Here is an 8712-nt window from a genome sequence, read left to right on the forward strand (position 1 = left end):
AATAAGACCTGGACAGACTGGAGAGTTACACAGGGGGGAACCCAGTGAGGTTTACCAAGAGCAAGCATGGAAGTAGCTATGTAACCTATTATAGAGAACCTGCTTTAGCAAGGGGGTTGGATGTGATGATCTCTTCAGGTCCCTTCCAACCCCTGTGTTCTGTGATTCTGTCCCATCTTTGCAACACAGACTGTCTCTACTAGACACTGTCTGATTTACGGTCTTGTGCTTGTGAGCAGGAATGAACAGATGAGTGCACTGATGTACAGTACAAGGGGTTTTGCTACAAGGCACTTGCAGAGAGAGCCAGGTGCTTCTTGTCTCAGCAAGCTTGCCAAAGGCCTGCACACACGTTCAGCACAACCTGGCACAAACATTCTCTCTTCTCAAGGAATAGTATATTTGAAGATATTTCCCCATGCAAGATAACGTCTGGGCACAGCTGTATGCATTTTTCTCAGTGATAAATAACATAAAAGTGAGGAATTAAATAAATTCATGAATGTGCACAAAACCCAAAGACATCCAGGTAACAATTCAGTAGAAATGTAGTGGGGATAAACTGATTTTCCCAGGTGGCCTGAAACATGCAGCAGTCAAAACTTAAGCATCATCCCTGCTTGAGTAATTCTGTTCATGCTGCAGCAGGGTGAGTTACTAAGGAATGCACTAAGTGGATTCTCACCCATTTCCACTGAATCTGGCTGGATCAAGTGAGAATGCTAATGCAAATTCTCCTGAGTAAGCAGCTCTGAAGGGAAGGTACCATGCAGAATAGATTCACATTCACTGGAAGGATGTCTGTCTAATGCTTATTCAAAATAAACACAAAGATCCAGAAAGCTCTATTCAGCTGGGTCAGTTAGCTGTTGCCCTGGTGTAAAACATACTGAGGGATTCAACAGAAGAAACTCTCCAGTAAGCTACACAAGAGACTACTGTACAAATGACAATAGGATTTCAAAGGGAGTGCCCGAGGGCAAAACATTGGGGCTGAACAGGAGGTTGTTAAGATGACAGAGAAATTATGAAATGTTCAGGAGAAAGACCAAAGACAAGGAAGTAAGATATTAAGGTAGGACTCAGGGGTTTAAGGAGCCATCTCCATGCACCTAGGAGAGAAAGGATCTTCAAGGCCCTACGGTCCCATACCTTCAGCTACCCTTAACTATCACAGCATTCCAGGTTGACAGGACCAGAGAGCACTTGCAGGATATACTGCAAAATAGTAACAGTACTAAGCATTTGCAATGCCTGTGCAGATCTTCATAAATACCTCTGGACTTGAAAGAGGACCTAACATTCCTAGAAATCCAACACAACCAGTCTTAGGCTTTGGGTTTAATTTCAGGAATCACTTTTAGATGTATAAGGCTGGCTAAATGGTGTCTGGACAGACAGAGAATGGGTAGAAGCAGTCCCCATTTGTGGGACATGCTGACAAAAGAAGCATCTGTGAATCTCTCCATTATTCTGCTAAAGAACATTTGTTCTGTGACTAATCCATCAGAATATTTACTCATTGGAGCATCCTGGAAAATAAATGCAATAGGACATGCAAGGAAAATAGGAGTCAAGAAAAATCCAGCAGAACACTAATAGTGTAACTGCCAATCAAGTTACAAGAGTACACACTTCTCTTTTTCTTACTGCCCAGAGTCACAGGGCTTAACCTTTATATTATGTTACTTATGTTACACTAAAAGTCAGGCTACAAAAGCCTACATACAGTACCCCAATAAACCAATGATCACTGAAATCAGCACAGACATTCCTACAGACTTCAGAAAGTCCAGAATTGGGCCCATGCACATATAACATGGCAAAGTTACTCAGAAATTGCATGCAGTATCCAAATGTTGTGACAGGAACTGTTGCTATTCTATGGGTCATTTAACCATCTGAGAAAGATAGAGATAACTGAGGTGATTGTTACGGGGACAGAGATCTGACAAAGGAAAGAGAGCACATGACAAAGAGATCACCCAATGACGAAAAACTTATTCTTGCACCAAATAAACACCCCGCACACCAGACAGGGGAGTGGGGGTTTTCACATGCAGCCCTGAAAACACACTGATATATTTGGGCTTTTAATGTTCTTGTCCCAGAAGCAGAAGCTTTTGGAGAAGAAACTGGATCTGAGGGTAGAGTGAGGCTCTAGCAGGTATAACATTCAAGTCCTTGGATTCAATACAAGCAGGTCAGCAAAAGCGTATTATTTTAGACTTAATTATGATCAATGGCCCACTGTTGCTTTGAGTCTTTTTAAAACAAAGGCTCCTTCTTTTCTCCCTGCATGACTCCAAAAAGGAAAAATCTAATCTAAGCAAAGCAAAACAAAATGGAGACATAATAAGAGAAAGGGAACAGAACAGTATTGTACTTCAGTAGTTCCTGATGATCCAAAACATGAATGTTTCACTTCAGTGCAGAATCTCCCCGTACAATCCTGTTCTACTCTTGAATTCATGTTTTGCTACTTCCTTGGGTTTGTTTTGTTGTGTTTTGGTTGTGTTTTTTTGTAAATTCTTCAGAGTAGTACAGGGATAAGAGAACAATCAGTGATTTATCCAGGCACACACAGCAGCACAGTTATTGTGAAATACAGCTCTTCTGTAGTTTGGTGCTGTAACTACCCACACCCTTTCCTCTACTTTCCAAATGCTGTGTTTTCTACTAACCTTTCATTTAAAGCATTGTCTAAAACCTGAGGAAACTGCTTGAAATGCCTGTCAATTGCAGCTAACCGTGGTTAGCAACCAGGTACTGGCAACTAATCCTAACAAATCCGCTGTATTTCAATGCAGTGAAGCTGATCTAAATCTCGTTGACAATACTTGATGTGAGGATCATTCTTCTGGCCTTTGATGAAAGCTATCTGTCTCTTAACCCTGCTTAGAACAATTGTGACTGACATAATGTTTAAATCTACAGAACTACATCTCTACAGACTACCCAGGCTTTTAAAACAGCATTCCCAACAGTGGAATATAGATGTATTATTTTTTAACATAAATATCCACTCATATGTGACATTTTCAAGGGATAGCCTTCTCTGCATTTTAGGACAGAGGAGAATTGGACAGGAACATGAACACCACATTGATTCTTTCTAGAAATCTAACTCCCTTAGGTGTTAACACAGAATCAGATCTTTCCATCTGAGCCTAGCTGAAGAACCATGGTAACCATCCAGAGCCATGCTGCTTTCAGTGGGCTCAGATGTCTGTCATCACAGCATAAATCAAAGCCATAACATGGTATTTCCAAAGCTGGCATGTTATGTCCTCTTTATGCATATACTGTACAACGGAAGCATAAGAAGTGTCCCAAAATTCAGACTGAGGGACTGGAAACATTCAAAAGCAGAAGCATCTTAATGATGTTACCTATTATCTCCAAAAAACAAACCAAAGAACACAAAGAAGCAAACAATGAAAGCCAAAACAAACAAAAAACACACAAAGAAACAACAACAAAAGAAGAAAACCTCAAACATTCAGAACATAAATGAAAAGTCAAACAAACTTAACTTACATACCCCTTTACAAAACACACTAGAAACTTTCAGATGTACCATAGCACCAGCCTGCTGGAGTTCATGTGCTGCTATGGCTCCACTGGAGCTGCATCAGCAACCCTCAAGCAGCAGCTGGCAGTCACCAGAAAAAGCAATTGCTTTAACTTTTGAGTCACAATGGCACAGAACTGAGTGTAACAGAACACATTTCAGGCTTTGGTTTGATTTTGGCATGATTTCCAGCAGCTGGTTTGTTGGGAATAGAGAATACTGGCTCCATTATCACACATCTCTAGAGGAAAAAGGATCTTTACAGAGCAACCTATTAGTAACTGGCAAATTATTAGTGCTCTACTTTTTGTGCATACAAATACTTAGAAGCAATTATGCTTATTCCTTTTTTGGTTTACAACTTACTCCCTGAAAGCCAGTTCTAGCATTACTTAATCTTGCAGGAGAGTGCTGATGGACATGTGCAGGACTCTGGGTTTTTTTTTCCCTAAAGCCTCCACACTGAGTGACTCATAGCAACATAGGTGCCCTAAGAGGAGACTGACCTGGACTAGTCTTTGGTCATTGCCTGCTCACTGTCGGCCAGCCCATCATTGTCCTGGGGCATTACAATCAGTTGACTGTTTGCTCCCTCATTAAATATCTGTCCCACACCTACCCCCCCATCCTCACCTTGCCCTTCAAGACTAAGACAAACATACAACTAACACAAACATATACACACTGCAAATATTTTTCAAACCTTTTGTGTATATATTTATGTATCAGAAATGTCACAAACCCAGTTACCTTTTCCTCACAAGAAGCTCTGCTTTGAAGCACGATGCCTACTCCCTTCTTACAGAGGGTAGCTGAGATATCAATGTGCCATTCACAGCAAGAGTTTATTCACTCTGCTCTCCTAGAAAGTTTGAGCAGGCATATACATTAGAAGCACTTTTTAGGTAGAAGCATGTATGAAGAGCTGTGAGGTACCAAGACGATAAAAACCACAAAGATAAACAATACAGCAGCAGTCAGACAACCTATCTCAGAGTAAAAAGACATGTTGTATATGTTTCCCTTTAAAAAGAAAGTCACCATTAACAAAGATATTGTTGTTGTGACTGAAGACAAGAATGCCGAGCATGAGAGACATGAAGGTGCATAACTTCTCCCATCAGAAAAAGAAAACTCATTCCTGTCATAGGAACAGAAGGACACACACAGAAGGCTGTGGTGTTCAGTCCAATGCCTGGCCTTATCTCTGTAGAGCTGCTGGCACACAGTAACGTATTTGTTACTCTTGTTTTGTAGGGAAATGGATAGAAGAGAACACAGCTACTATTCTGCTGTGCTGCAACAAGCTTAGAACATTCTGAGAGGTAGACTTCTCTACAAGTATCATTCAGAAACTTAGGACCTGCCTATGCTCCTGTGCCTCCATCCTCAGAACTCCCCAGATCTCACACAGAGTTTAAAAATGAGTAAAATTAAAACAAACAAACAAAACAACAAAAAAGTTATATTTATTTGCCCTTGCGTGCCACTTCCCGAGCCTTTGCTCTTGGGCCTCATTCTTGAACTCTGTGACTCCAAGCAACGTTTTCTCTCATCTTTAATTTATCACCAATATTGTTATTTAAAGCTCAGGTTTCCATGCTCTCTTGAGTCAGACTCCAGAGTCATACAGCAAACACACGGAGTTACAAGATCTGAGATAAAATCACCAGAATGTCAACAGACTGGTTGACATAACGTTGCAGATATTTTTTACTGTACTCCACAAGTAGTCTGTTCCAGGAACAATTTCCACGTGGCTCAATATATCCTGCCATCAGAGCGCTCAGCTTTTGTTCATTAAACTGTGTTATGCTGGTAAGCACGAGTGAGGGAGCTGGTCTGCAGAAGGTATTTTCCCATAGCGCAGGAAGGGAAAATTGCCGTCTGCTTTTGCCAGATTTATGGTATAATGTGAGCCCACTGGCACACAGTCAAGCTTTCATGTAGCAGTTTACTTCCAGGTTACTGGAAATAAGCTCTGTTGGGGAATCAACACACGGTTTTGCAAAAACAAGGAACATATGCAGAATCCTTTAGAATGTGGAAGATAAGTAAATAGCTGCAGTCTGCTTCCCATTCACTTCAAGGATGACAAAAACTTCTGCAGTTTTCCTTTCAATGCCCAGAAAACCTGAATTTACAGCTCCTGTCTCTGGATCACCTTTTTCCACATAGTGTGTTTATTCTATAATCTGAGAATTCAGTATTGAACATGAGGTGCCTTTGTGCTTTCTCTTTGCTGTGCTTTGACTTCTCTGCACCAAGAAGCACTCATATGCATACATTGTTTTTTCAGCATGTGACTACAAGCAATTTTAATTTACCTGTCTAGAACTGGCTTTCAGCTTGCTGAGGACATCAGGTGAAGGACGCAGGGCTTTGAATCAAACCTTTGCATCTCCTCACCTTATTTTCACCTGAGAATTTGAGCAAGGATAGGGAAAAATGAACTTAAAGTTGCTTATGAAGTCTTAGAGCTCTCCCAGACCCACTTTCTTGAGCAAATTTCATCTGCTTCTGCACTGATTGCAACCAGCAAGGCAGTGTCCCACCTGTCCAGGATCCATCCAGCCAAGAGAGGGCTGCAACACAGCAACTGCCTATGCACTGAGCTTTGCCATTACCCTCCTCAAAGCAGGCTGCCTATAAACCTGAATGTATGCTGTATACCTCAAAAAGGGCAGAGTTACATATCAGCAACTGTGGGTACGGCTTTGTCAGTTTCAGCTCTCAGATCAAATTGGTGCTCTCACCTTGTAACTGCTTCATGGGAAATGAAAATGAATTGATGGCACTGGACCTTTTCCCATTAAGGCTGGTGCCCACATCACTGAGCCACTACAGCAAACTGCACTGCTTGGCTCTCCTCTGGAAGGCTGATGGCAACACATGGAGCAGACACAAAGAAAGAACTCTGCCTTCTCAGCCTCATGCCCAGCTTCCTCCTACTCCAGGCTCAGGGCACCAGGGCAGGGCTTTGTGGCAGTCACTGCTGCTCATTCCCATCTGAATCAGACCAGCAAAGGCAGGGGCAACATGCAGCTCCAACATCTTTGGCCTCAAGCATGCTGCTTTGCCTGTTACTCATGTCCTTGTAAACATTTAGACCCAAGTGACATTTTAAGAACCCTGATTCTGTATGGTATTTGTATTTGCCCTTTGCATGCCTTGGATGGTGAAAATCAGTCACTGCAGCTTTACTTGTAGAAGCTTCAAGTCATGGTGTTTCCCAGTAAACATCACATACACACAGCCCTTCGTTTCTACAGAGAACTGCACCAGAGTGTAAATATTTCAGGTACTCCTGATTCTAGAGCTTGTAAAAGGATATTGTTACAGGATCTGAAGGGCTGGATTGTGCAACTCTTACAACACCAAGCGCCTACTTGCACAAACAGCCCATTGAGAAAGCCTGGCATAGAAATGTTCCCCACGAGTCTGTGGTTTCAATAAACCAGCAAATTAGTTAAAGAAAGATAGAGCATCTCCAAAGGAGCTGAGGTCTCATCTCCAAGCTTTAAAGCACACCTTTTTTTTTTTTTTCCTGGGAAACTTAGCATGAATGTACAGCAAAGTCATGTCAGGATTAAAAATAAAAAAGGTATTCCCATGAACTGACAGGGTGCTGCAGTAAAACGGTTCCTCCAAATTAGTGGCAGTTTTGCATCAGATCTTGATAGGGAGGAATGATGTAGTCAGGCTCTACTGTTCCAGACTGGCAGTAAAAAAGAAGAAAAAGTGTTCACCCGAGTGATTTATCTCAGCAGCTCCAGGACAGCCTTGAGTTTCTTACATGGATATAACTGATATCCAGAAATCTATAAGAGGCCAGTCCAGATGCCTTAGGACCTTTAATCCAATAAAGGCGCTGTGGGTCACTGTCAATCTGACTGCAGGGATGAAATTCCAGGCTGAAAATAAAGAAATAAATGAGCAAAAATATATAAATAAAATAAAATAAAAATTAAAATCATGAGGAAGAAAAAATAAAGACTGTAGAGATTGCTGTCCAGCTTCTAGCAGGTTGAAATAGGAGTTCCCATTTACAATGGCTCAAAGCTGCAGTTTTTAAGAGAGGCAACTGGAAAAAGCAAGGGTAGAATCACTTTGGTTGTAAAGCCAAAGGAAAGGAAAATAAACATCTTAGGAACAGAGAGAAATCCATTAAGAGGGGGGCAGGACAAGAAGCAGCTCACCTCTCCACCCCAGCTATTGATCACACCCTGAGAAGCAGCCCAGTACGTTGGAGGATGGCTCCAGCAGATCTCATTTAACCCCACACGCTTCACATGACAGGGCTTCAGAAGGTGAGTGGCAAAGAGGCAGAGCAGCCCTCTGAGCTGCTGGCATGCTGACCTGCAGGATTCCTTCGCTTTTTGTGGTGTTAGGACTGATTCCAAACTCTCTGTCATCTCACAAGCTGTGCCTGACTTCAACTCTACAACATTAGAAACTGAACATTTCCAGCCCTGACTTCAATGACCGTTGAGCCACTGTCCTTTGCACAAGAATTCTGCAGGAGGATGAACACACTGCCAGCAGCCACTCTATCAGAGGGCCCAGGGAAGGGAGAGCTGCTGGGAAGGGGGTTAAGGGGACTATCTAACAAGCACAGTGGGATGGATACCCACAGCTCCTTCCTTGGCTGCAGAACAGCAGAGTGGAACAGAGTGGAACAGAGTGGGCCATGGGCCTGCCTGGGGCACGTGGGGTGGCATAGCTGAGGAGGGCTCTGTCCCATGCTGCAGCTGGCACCATGCAGCAGCTCCAACAGGTAGCACCTCTGTGCCAACACCATGGGGTGGTCTGGGAAAAGCCAGAGGGATGTATGCTGGGGAGGGAGGGTAGAAGAAAGCAAGGCAGAGAAACTAGCTCTTCTTCCACAGTTATTGCAAGTAGCCCATAATAACACTGTCATGGCACAGGAATGTATGTTCTGTCAATGGCTACCAGCTATGTACCATCACTCAGGCCTGTCACCATGAGCTGTGCTTCCACCCATGCCAAGCAGGACCCTGAAAGGAGAATTCCATGTAGCAGTCATCCTTAACCGGGTTTCACCTCCAGCAACTTCCCTTGCTTTCTCTTCAGCCTACAAAAACTCATGGCATCCTGCTATCCTATAGCAAGGAATT

Source organism: Coturnix japonica, chromosome 8 (genome assembly GCF_001577835.2).
Source record: "Coturnix japonica isolate 7356 chromosome 8, Coturnix japonica 2.1, whole genome shotgun sequence".
NCBI classification, from domain to species: domain Eukaryota; kingdom Metazoa; phylum Chordata; class Aves; order Galliformes; family Phasianidae; genus Coturnix; species Coturnix japonica.